Genomic DNA, 12,228 nt, shown 5'->3' with positions numbered 1-12,228 from the left:
AAGAAATTCCTCCTCATTTCTGTCCTAAATGGCTTACCCCTTATCCTTAGACTGTGACCCCTGGTTCTGGACCCCCCGACCATCGGGAACATCCTCCCTGCATCTAGTCTGTCCAGTCCTGGCAGAATTTTATAAGTTTCAATGAGATCCCCTCTCATTCTTCTAAACTCCAGTGAGTATAAGCCCAATCGACCCAATCTCTCCTCATACGTCATACCTGCCATCCCAGGTACAGGTAGACTACCTTTTATCCGAACGTCCGAAAACCGAAACCCTCTAAAAACCGAAGGTTTTTTCGTTCAGCGTAAGTCGTGCGCACGACATGACCAGAGTGGCGCACGACTTACGCTGAGCAGAGGGTCAGCGTAAGTCATGCGCACGACCCCGACCCCCGCCGACGACCCCCCGCGGACCCCCCCGCGGACCCCTGCCGACCCCGACCCCCCCGCCGACCCCCCCACGGACCCCCGTGGACCCCCCCACCGACCCCGACCCCCGCCGACGACCCCCCGCGGACCCCCCCGACCCCGACCCCCCCGCCGACCCCCCCACGGACCCCCGCGGACCCCCCCACCGACCCCGACTCCCGCCGACCCCCCCGCGGACCCCCGCCGACCCCCCCCGCGGACCCCCACCGACCCCGACTCCCGCCGACCCCCCCGCCGACCCACCCGCGGACCCCCGCCGACCCCCCCGCCGACCCCGACCCCCGCCGACCCCCCACCGACCCCCCCACCAACCCTGACCCCCGCCGACCCACCCCGACAAATTTCCCAGTCTTATAAAATACCTTCCGAAATCCGAAATTTTCCGAAAACCTAAACACGGCTGGTCCCGAGGTTTTCGGATAAAGGATAGTCTACCTGTATCAGCCTGGTGAATCTTCGCTGAACTCCCCGGTGGGTCTGATTCGGAGTGCGGCGGGAGGGGGGTTTATACAGGGGCGGGTCTGATGATGTCGGAGCTATGGGGGGCCCGGGGTGAAGCACTCCTGTCCTCACCTCGCTGCCGCTATCGGGAATCCCGAGGCCCGGGAACACCGGCCCGGCTACAGTTGAACCTGCACGGTGGGTTAAATCCGAGGCTTCAAGCCTCATTATCATATTTAAAGTGCCAACTCGCCTCCTGGGAGCAGGTTGGCTGCCCCTCCCCCATCCCACCTCCATTAAAACAGGAAGTGGGCGGGTTGGGGTCGGGATTCAGAGTTTTTATACTTTAACTTCCCACCCGACCCAAACTTGCCCGTTTTTTGGGGTTAAAATTCCCACCCAAGTTAAGTATTTGTATATATTACAGGAAACTCTTTTTTATCCGGCACCGACGGGACCGGCGTGGTGCCGGTTGATCAAAAAGTCCGGATTACAGAGAGGTATAGTTATTAAGGTACGAGAGCCCCGTACACAGCAACAAATCCAGGCATCCCTGTTGCATGGCAACAGGTGCAGGAACCCCGGTTACACGGCCACAGAACCAGGAACCCCGTTTACATGGACACTAATATGAAGTAAAACTTACCTGAACCTACTCCTGAATTTTGCCGGTTACGAGAGATTTACGGTTATTTAGGTGCCGGTAAAAAGAGAGTTTCCTGGATATGAACAACAACAGTGAAGCATTCAGATTTTGGCATAATGCACCTTTTGGTGCTCAGTTGTCCATTCTGAGCATCTGTGAAAGGATTTCTGACTCTAAAATCCTATCCATCTACTCCATTCCCTGTTGCTTTAACTTTTTGTTGGCGGGGGGCGGGGCGATGAATACAGTCGCTTTTGTCTTTCCGTGTTTCTGTTGAAGCCGTGCCTTTCTTTGCCAAAAGAATATCAAGCAAACTGGGTTCTCTAATACCTGTGCTATTCCGTCGGAAATGTGATCTGATGAATGTTCTCACGAAAAAAAATGATAATTGTTATGACCCCAAAAAATAAATTATTGATTGGGTTGCAACACTAAATGTGAGAAAGGACTGTTGCTGATTTTAATAGATGGAAGCTCAGTGCATTCCTCTGTGACGTTCCTTAATCCATTATTTTAACAAGAAGTTCCAGCTCATTTATCAAATGTATTAACAACAGCCTCAAGTCTTTCCCAAGTTCTGCTGTTTCTCTGGAGGAAGTCTTGTCTGGAGCTTAAACGCTGGCAAGGCCTGTTTCCCGGGCTGTATAATTCTGTCTAATTCCATCGTGTCTCAATGGGTGGCAGTCTCGCCTCGGAGTCATAAGGTCATGGGTTCAATTTAAACCGAGGTCCCGTCTGCCCTCTTAGATCCCGTGGCACTATTCGAAGAAGTGCAGGGGCTTTCTCCCCGGTGTCCTGGGCCAATATTTATCCCTCAACCAATGTCACTAAAAAAAAAACCAGATTGGTCATTATTACATGGCTGTTTGTGGGATCTCACTGTGCACAAATTGGCTACCATGTTTCCCTAAGTTACAACAGTGGACTACATTTCAAAACATACTTCATTGGCTGTAAAGCGCTTTGGGACGTCCTACGGTTGTGCAAGGTGCTGTAGAAGTAAGTAAGTAAGAAAGTGCTTTCTTTCTTTCTTTCTTTCTTTCTTTCTATCTATCTATCTATCTTCCTATCTATCTATCTTCTTTCCTTCCTTCCTTCCTTCCTTCCTATCTATCTTCCTTCCTTCCTTCCTTCCTTCCTATCTATCTTCCTATATCTCCAGCAAAGTAGGACATTATAGATGCAGCCACGTTGTTGAATGGACAGAATGGATTGCTGGCTGGCTTCAGGACAGAAAGCAGAGAGTAGGAGTAAAGGGTAGCTGTTCACAGTGGCAGAAGGTGAGTAGTGGTGTTCCACAAGGATCAGTGCTGGGACCACTGCTGTTCACAATTTATATTAATGATTTAGACTCTGAAATCAAAAACACAATTTCTAAATTTGCGGATGACACCAAATTGCGGGGGGGGGGGATAGTCAATACTGAGGAGGACTGCGACAAATTACAGCAGGACATTAATAAACTTGCAGAATGGGCATATAATTGACAAATGAAGGTCAACACAGATAAATGTGAGGTATTACATTTTGGTAGGAAGAATAGGGAGGTCACTTATCACTTGGAGAGTGCGAGTCTAGGTGGGGCAAAGGAACAAAGGGATCTCCGAGTACAAATACACAAATCACTAAAAGTTGCGACACAGGTTAGCAAGGCCATAAAAAAAGCAAACCAAGCACGAGGGTTTATTTCTAGAGGGACAGAATTGAAACGTAGGGAAGTTATGCTAAACCTGTATCGAACCTTGGTTAGACCACACTTAACTGCGTACAGTTCAGGTCGCCATATTATAAAAAGGATATAGAGGCACTGGAGAGGGTGCAGAGAAGATTTACAAGGATGATACCAGAAATGCGAGGTTATACCTATCAGGAAAGGATGAACAGGCTGGGTCTCTTTTCTCTTGAAAAAAGAAGGCTGAGGGGTGACCTAATAGAGGTCTTTAAAATTATTAAAATTTTTGATAGAGTGGATACAGAGGGAATGTTTCCACTTGTGGGGAAGAGCATAACTAGTGGCCATCAATATAAGATCGTCAGCAAGAAATCCAATAGGAAATTCAGAAGAAACTTCTTTACCCAGTTACCCAGAGGGTGGTGAGAATGTGGAACTCGTTACCACAGGGAGTGGTTGAAGCGAATAGTATCGATGCATTTAAAGGGGAGGCTTGACAAGCATATGAGGGAGAAGGGAATAGAGGGTTATGCTGATAGAGTTAGATGAGGAAAGACGGGAGGATGCTCGAGTGGAGCATAAACACTGGCATGGACTGGTTGGGCCGAATGGCCTGTTTCTGTGCCGTATCTATATATATAAAACGGTATGTCTCTCTGTCTGTCTTTCTGTCTCTCTGTCCGGCTATACAATCAAAATTTATAGAGCGTACCTACACATATGTTAGATCAAAAGAAAGCTCATCATTAGGGGACTCTTGCAGGCGTATTTACTTTTTGGTTGGACAAAAATTGTTCCGACGGTATCCAAAAAACGTTCAAAATTCCGCTCATTAGCATCGAGTGACGTGAAGGTTGACCAATCGTACAGTCGAGCGACCCGACGGTCGACCAATCACTGCGTCACGGGGGCGGGTTCATTGCGTGTGCGGGCGGGCCATCCTACAGTCGAGTGACAGGACGATTGACCAATCCTACAGTTCAGTGACCTGACGGTTGACCAATCAGTGCGTGTGTGGGCGGGCCTTATCGTTCTGAACCGACGTGAGTGGCCTCCATCTTGATTCCAAACTGTTCATTTCTTTTTCCCCACATTCTGCGTGTTTCTTTTCAAATCTACATTTCCAGCAAAAAAAAAGTTGCTTTTAAAACACAAATTGTTTTTAAAAAAAGTTAATTAATTTGTAAATCTTTTCTCTAACCTCTATAATTTTCCTACCTTTCACCGTTTTTCCAGGCCCGGGGCCTAGGCTTCTCCAACTGCCAGCAGCGCAACTTTAGTCCCAGGCTCCCGGCCTAGACAGAGACAAACACTGGCAGAGGGGAGAGGGTGTGCTGCCTCAGCTCCATTCCTGGGGTCAGTAGGTGGGGAGGCTTCATAAACAACTGGGGTAGGTCGCAAGCCCCGAATAATAATCTGAAGATCCTGTGTTTGCAGCTGAGGAAATTTCTTCTGCTGACAGCCCCAGGTTAATGGCAGCCATCTTTGTCAAGGAGGGCGAAAAGTTTCAGTGCGACTCCATTTTGATTCAGTGTGTAACAGAGTGCATGCGCGGCCATCTTAGTACAGGAACGTAGAGTGGGTGGGGCTTCTGTGCTCCCAATCGGGTCCTGGTGACCGAGACAGACAATCGACTGTGTGGGCGGGGCCTAATCTTTCCAACTGAAAAGCAAGCGGTGGCCATTGTTTGTGATACAACACACTGACAGGTGAGGACCCCTTTTTTAATAAAAAGATTGGTGAGGTTGTAAAGTGTATGTTATAGAAAGATTTACCAAAAATGTTTTATAAGTACTTTAAGTTTCATGTTTCCCCACCCCTTGCTCCCCCACCCCTTGCCATGTCAGTGCAGGGGCCCAAGGCCTAGGCTTCTCCAATGGCCAGCAGCGCAACTCCAGTCCCAGGCTTCTGGCCCAAACAGGGACCAACACTGGGAGAGGGTCTGCTGGCTCCCCCCCTCCCTCCCTTTCCCCCCCCTTTCCCCCTCCCTTCCCCCCCTTTCCCCCCTCCCTTTCCCCCCCTCCCTTTTCCCCCTCCTTCCCCCACACCCCCTTCCCCCACAACATCCCCCTTCCCTCCTTCTCCCCCCCTCCCTTTCCACCCTTCCCCCCCACCCCCCCACCCCCCCGTTCCCCCCACCATCCCCCTTCCCCCCCACACCCCCATTCCCCCCCACACCCCCCCTTCCCCCACACCCCCCCCACACCCCCTTCCCCCCCCACAACCCCCCACCCCACTCCCACCTCCCCCTTCCCTCCCCACACCCTCTTTCCCCACCACCCCCCCCATCCCCCCCACCCACCCCTTTCTCCCCCACCCACCCCTTTCTCCCCCCCCACCCACCCCACCCTTCTCCCCCCCACCCACCCCACCCTCCTTCCCCCCCACCCACCTCACCCTTCGCCCCCACCCACCCATTTTTCCCCCACCCACCCGTTTCTCCCCCACCCCTTGCTCCCCCACCCCTTTCCCCTTTCTCTCCTTCCCTTCTGTCTCTCTCTCTCCCTCCCTCTGTCTCTGTCTCCCTCTCTCTCTCTCTCATTCCCTCTCTCCCTCCTTTGCTTTCCATCTCTCTCTCCTTCCCTCTCTCTCTCCTTCCCTCTCTCTCTCCTTCCCTCTCTCTCTCTCCTTCCCTCTCTCTCTCTCTCCTTCCCTCTCTCTCTCTCCTTCCCTCTCTCTCTCCTTCCCTCTCTCTCTCCTTCCCTCTCTCTCTCTCTTTCCCTCTCGCTCTCTCCTTCCCTCTCGCTCTCTCCTTCCCTCTCGCTCTCTCCTTCCTTCCCTCTCTCCTTCCCTCTCTCCTTCCCTCTCTCCTTCCCTCTCTCTCTCTCTTCTCCCCCGTCTCTCTCTTCCCCCCAGTCGCTCTCTCTCTTCCCCCCCAGTCGCTCTCTCTCTTCCCCCCCCAGTCGCTCTCTCTCTTCCCCCCCAGTCGCTCTCTCTCTTCCCCCCCAGTCGCTCTCTCTCTTCCCCCCCAGTCGCTCTCTCTCTTCCCCCCCAGTTGCTCTCTCTCTCCCCCCACAGTCGCTCTCTCTCTGCCCCCCAGTCGCTCTCTCTCTTCCCCCCCAGTCGCTCTCTCTCTTGCCCCCCAGTCGCTCTCTCTCTTGCCCCCCAGTCGCTCTCTCTCTTGCCCCCCAGTCGCTCTCTCTCTTGCCCCCCAGTCGCTCTCTCTCTTCCCCCCCAGTCGCTCTCTCTCTTCTCCCCCAGTCGCTCTCTCTCTTCTCCCCCAGTCGCTCTCTCTTCCCCCCCAGTCACTCTCTCTCTCTCTCTTCCAACAACAACATGCCCTCAAAAAAGCCTCGGCATCGCCGGGCACTCCAGCTAGTATCCTATGTAATCCTCTGTAAAAAGAATTGGATTACTCCTCATTATGACGCCTGTCAGAACTCCACCAACTCTCTCCGCTGCCTCAACATTGTGCATCAATATAGCAAAGTGGGCTGGGAGGCAACCAGGAGCAACTTCGCACACCGCCATATAACTAGAGCTTAACGAGCCCTTAACAAATCAAAAAGTCATTAATGCCGGGTCTGCGCATTAGGCTTCGCGATGGTGGATTACTTTCTGGAGGAAATCGAGCAGCATGGGCAAAAATGAGCAAACGCTGCATTAATGTTAATGCGCCAGTATCTTAAAAACAGGCCTCTCAATGCTTGGCATATGAACATTTATTGCATTCATCTGAAATCCCATTATCTGCTACTTCATCAGAGTTAGCTGACTCCCAAGTTAAAATCGTGGACAAGGGAATTACAACACTTAAAGCTAATATTAAAAAAGCCTCAATTTCATTGCACAAATAACTCTGTGTTAACGTACAATTAGCCCGTGTCCTCTAACGCCCACCCCCCCCGCCAGATTAATTTTACTCCCAAGTACGAATCCAGCTCTGTTTTTAAAGAACTAATCACCCTAAGCTGCTTTTACATTGGATTTATTGGCCTACAACATGTTCAAATCCCTCCCTAGCCTCACCTCGCCCTCTCTCTCTCTCTAATCTCCTCCAGCCCAACAACCCTCCAAGATCTCTGCACTCCACCAATTCTGGCCTCTTGCGCAACCCCAACTTCCTTCACCCCACCATTGGTGGCCGTGCCTTCAGCTGCCTGGGCCCTAAGCTCTGGAATTCCCTCCCTAAACCTCTCTGCCTCTCTAACTCTCTCTCCCCCTTTAAGACGCTCCTTAAAACCTACCTCTTTGATCAAGCATTTGGTCACCTGTCCCAATATCTCCTCCTTTGGCTCGGTGTCAAAGTTTATCTGAATACGCTCCTGTGAAGCATAATAATATTAAAACAGGGACCGAGAGAGAAAAAAAGTAAAAAAGAAAGTACCTACCTACCTACCTTCCTGCCTGCCTGCATTGGTGTCCTGTACCTACCTCTGAAGATAGCATTCCTGCATTGGTATCCTGTATCTTTTGTGTCTTTGGCAATGTTGATGATAAACCACCTCTTTAACATATGTTGAAAACTATGAGGGGTTTCAATAAGGTCAATAGGGAAAACTACTTCTACGAGTGAGTCAGTAACCAGAGGCATCATTTTAAGCTTGTCACCAATAGAACAAAGGAGAGATCATTATTTTTGATTTACACGAATGTGGAGGAGGCAAAGCTTGTCTCGGTGAGTAGCGCAAAAACAGACGACAGAAAAGAAAAATCTGGCAGAGTGTAAAACGGGATGCTGACGTGCTATCACTTGTTTTGCAGTACTGCGCAGGATGAGTTTCACCCCCGGAATCCGGAATGTCCTAACAGAGACAGTGATGGAAGTACAAATCCTTCATAGCTTCTCAAAGGGAAGTGGATAAATATTTGAAAAATAAAAATTTTAATGCGTAAGGGGGAAAAGGCAGAGAAATAGAACTAAATTGGCACAGGTGCGATTTGCTGAATGGCCTCCTTCTGTGCTGTAAAATTCTGTGATTCTATGCGATGTAACTGCAGCTGTGGCTCAATGGGTCGCACCCTCGCCTCTGAGTCAGAAAGTTGTGGGTTCAAGTCCCACTCCATGGGACTTAAGCACATAAATCTAGACTGACACTCCAGTGCAGTACTGAGGCAGTGCTGCACTGTCAGAGGTGCCGTCTTTCGGATGAGACGTTAAACTGAGGCCCCATCTGCTCTCTCAGGTGGATGTAAAAGGTCCATGACATTATTTCGAAGAAGAGCAGGGGAGTTATCCCCAGTGTGCTGGCCAATATATCTCCCTCAATCAACATCACTAAAACAGATTATCTGGTCATTATCACATTGCTGTTTGTGGGGCCTTGCTGCGTTCAAATTGGCTGCCGCGTTTCCCACATTATAACAGTGACTCTACTCCAAAAAGTTGGCTGTAAAGCGCTTTGAGACATCTGGTGGTTGTGAATGGTGCTATATAAATGCAAGTCTTTCATTTCACTCTTGTTGTGAAGCCCTGTGCTACTATCGTATCTCTTTCTCCCTTCAACCTTTGTCTCCTTCTCCCTTTCTCCTCTCGTTGGTTGGACTCTCAGTTCCTCATTTGGGAGGAGCTGCTCTCTCCTCATTTGATGTCATTATCGAAAGTTACAGCACTGAAGGAGGCCATTCGGTCCGTCGTGCCTGTGCCGGCTCTTTGAAAGAGCCGTTGTGCTCAGTCCCACCACCCCCCCCCCCCCCCCCCGCTGTTTGTCCGTAACCCTGTCAGTTCCTCATCCTCAAGAACCCGTCCAACTCCCTTTTAAAATTATTGATGGAATCAGCTTCCACCGCCTCTTCAGGTCGAGCGTTCCTGATCCCCACAACCCTCTGAGTGAAAAAAATTCTCCTCATCTCATTTAGACAGGAGATGGTGGGCTTTCTCTGGAACCCATCAGCTGTCTCTCCATCTGCCAAATGATGTCTTTATCTTGTTCCATATCACCTTGTGTTTCTAACCCTCTCACATTACAGGGAGTGAGGCTCAGCTTGATAAAAAGCAAGAGAAAGGAAGAGAGGGAGGGAGAGAAAGACTGAGAGGCCTTCTTGGGGAGGGCAGGGTCGAGAAGAGATAGTCACTGTTGTAGGGGAATGGAGAAATCCTGTTGAGGAGAAGAGAAAGCGGGACCCTACTTGGGAGATGGGACAGAGGTGAAGGAAAACACCCTGGGAAGTGGGAGGGAGGAAGAGGGAGAAAGGTCATGTCAGGGGAGAGGAGCAGAGGAAGGTCTTGATCGTAGGATGTTGAGTGTAACCAAATCCAAGGAGGAGAAAAGCTCTGTTGTGAATAGAGAGAATAATGTCCTGTTGGGGGAGACAGAGCAAAACCCTATTCAAGGCGGGGTGAGGAAAGATAGAGGGCGAGAAGAGAGGGAGAGATGGTGAAAGGCCATATTCAGGGGGTGGAGATGATGGAGAGACAACCTTTTTAAGTAGATGACAAGTGAGGTGGGTATGGGATCCCAGGTATGAATCGTTCCATCAGTCCCAAAGCCAAACATGCGAGAAAAACATTAGTGTGGTGGGAATTCCGAAGAGATATGACGGAGAAGGTGCTTTAGCCCTGAGTATGAAACCCTTCACTCTTTATCCACAAGCAGCATTGCAGGACAGTACTAGAATAATAGACATTTATAGCACAGGAGACCATTAGGCCCATTGTGCCTGTGTCAGATCTTTGATAAAGCAACCCAAAACTAATTCTATTGCCTTGGTCTCTCCATATAGTCCTACATTTTCGTCTGCTTCAACCAGTTATCCAGTTTTCCCGTAAAAGAGTTCTACAACAGCAACAACAACAACTTGTATTTATACAGCGCCTTTAACATAGTAAAACGTCCCAAGACGCTTCACAGGAGCGATTATCAAACAAAATCTGACACCGAGCCACATAAGGAGATATTAGGGCAGGTGACCAAGAGTTTGGTCAAAGAGGTAGGTTTTAAGGAGAGTCTTAAAGGAGGAAAGAGAGGTAGCGAGGGGGAGAGGTCTAGGGAGGGAATTCCAGAGTTTAGGGCCCAGGCAGCTGAAGGCACGGCCAGCAATGGTGGGATGAAGGAAGTCGGGGATGTGTAAGAGGCCAGAATTGGAGGAGCTCTGAAGGCACGGCCGCCAATGGTTGAGCGATTAAAATAAGGGATTCTCAAGAGGGGAGAATTAAAGGAGCGCAGAGATCTTGCGGGGTTGTGGGGCTGGAGGAGGTTACAGAGATAGGAAGGGGCGAGGCCATGGAAGGATTTGAAAACAAGGATGAGAATTTTGAAATCGAGGCGTTGCTTAACCGGGAGCCAATGTAGGTCAGCGAGCACAGGGGGTGATGGGTGAACGGGACTGGGTGTGAGTTAGGACACGGGGCAGTGAGCACAGGGGGTGATGGGTGAATGGGACTGGGTGTGAGTTAGGACACGGGGCAGTGAGCACAGGGGGTGATGGGCGAACGGGACTGGGTGTGAGTTAGGACACGGGGCAGTGAGCACAGGGGGTGATGGGTGAACGGGACTGGGTGTGAGTTAGGACACGGGGCAGTGAGCACAGGGGGTGATGGGTGAACGGGACTGGGTGTGAGTTAGGACAAGGGGCAGTGAGCACAGGGGGTGATGGGTGAACGGGACTGGGTGTGAGTTAGGACACGGGGCAGTGAGCACAGGGGGTGATGGGTGAACGGGACTGGGTGCGAGTTAGGACACGGGGCAGTGAGCACAGGGGGTGATGGGTGAACGGGACTGGGTGTGAGTTAGGACACGGGGCAGTGAGCACAGGGGGTGATGGGTGAACCGGACTCGGTGCGAGTTAGGACACGGGGCAGTGAGCACAGGGGGTGATGGGTGAACGGGACTTAGGAAACGGGCAGTCGAGTTTTGGATGAGCTCAAGTTTACCTCTGAGATAAATAAAGCAGCTCACAGGCCTCCTCAGCTCATATCCACCCCACCTAATTGCCGAGGAAAAATTGGAATGCTAGCTGAAGAATATTTCTTTGTGAGGCTCACAATTTAACCAGCCATCAGTGAAACAATCGCTGCTCGATTCAGGGCACGCAGCGTTTTCACAGGCAGCAGCTTCCAGAATTCATCAATCTCTCCCTGTCCCACGGGTCCCGCTCACAAAACCAATGGCCCAAAAACCGCTCGATATCACTGAGTGGCGGGGAGGTGGTGCGATCAGGCGAGGGGAATAATGTCAAATCACACAGCAGGATTGTGTTTCATAGAATCTCACAGCACACAAGGAGGCCACTCGGCCCGTCGTGCCTATGGTGGCTCTTCTTAAAGAGCAATAGGAACATAGGAACAGGAGGAGGCCATTCAGCCCCTCGAGCCTGTTCCACCATTCAATGAGACCACGGCTGATCTGCGACCTATCTCCACACACCCGCCTTTGCCCCACATCCTCTTAATACCTTTGGTTAACTGAAAGCTATCAATCTCCGATTTAAAATTAACAATTTATCCAGCATCAATTGCCGTTTGCGGAAGAGAGTTCCAAACCTCTACCACCCTTTGTGTGTAGAAGTGTTTTCTAATTTCACTCTTGAAAGGTCTGGCTCTAATTTTTAGACTATGTCCCCGAGTCCAAGACTCCCCTACCAGCGAAAATAGTTTCTCGCTGTCGACCCTATCAATTCCGCTTAATACCTTGATAACGTCAATCAAATCACCCATTAATCTTATAAATTCCAGTGAATACAACCCTAGTTTGTGTAATCACTCCTCATAATTTAACCCTTGGAGTCCGGGTATCATTCTGGTAAATCTATGCTGGATCCCCTCCAAAGGATTTTTTGAAGGTATTAGTGCTTTTGTTATTTTCCTTCTGCTGATTGTTGCAGGGCCTGTAGATGAGAGTCCTTATGAGAGAATGTAAAGAGAGAGGGGCATGACGAGAAGGTGGCATGAGCAAGTCTCACGACACAACCCCCCTCCGAATGCAATGAGTGTCAGCATGGCTCAGTGGGTAGCACTCTCTCGCCTCTGAAGGTTGTGGGTTCAAGGCCAGTTCCGCAGACTTAGGCACATAGTCTAGGCTGACGCTCCCAGTGCAGTAACGAGGGAGTGCTGCACTGTTGGAGGTGCTGTCGTTTGGATGAGATGTTAAACTGAGGACCCG

Source organism: Somniosus microcephalus, chromosome 1 (assembly GCF_052327205.1).
Source record: "Somniosus microcephalus isolate GS21.2 chromosome 1, FLI_Smic_1.0, whole genome shotgun sequence".
In the NCBI taxonomy this organism is placed as follows: Eukaryota; Metazoa; Chordata; class Chondrichthyes; order Squaliformes; family Somniosidae; genus Somniosus; species Somniosus microcephalus.
Note: the sequence above shows the minus strand (reverse complement) of the source record.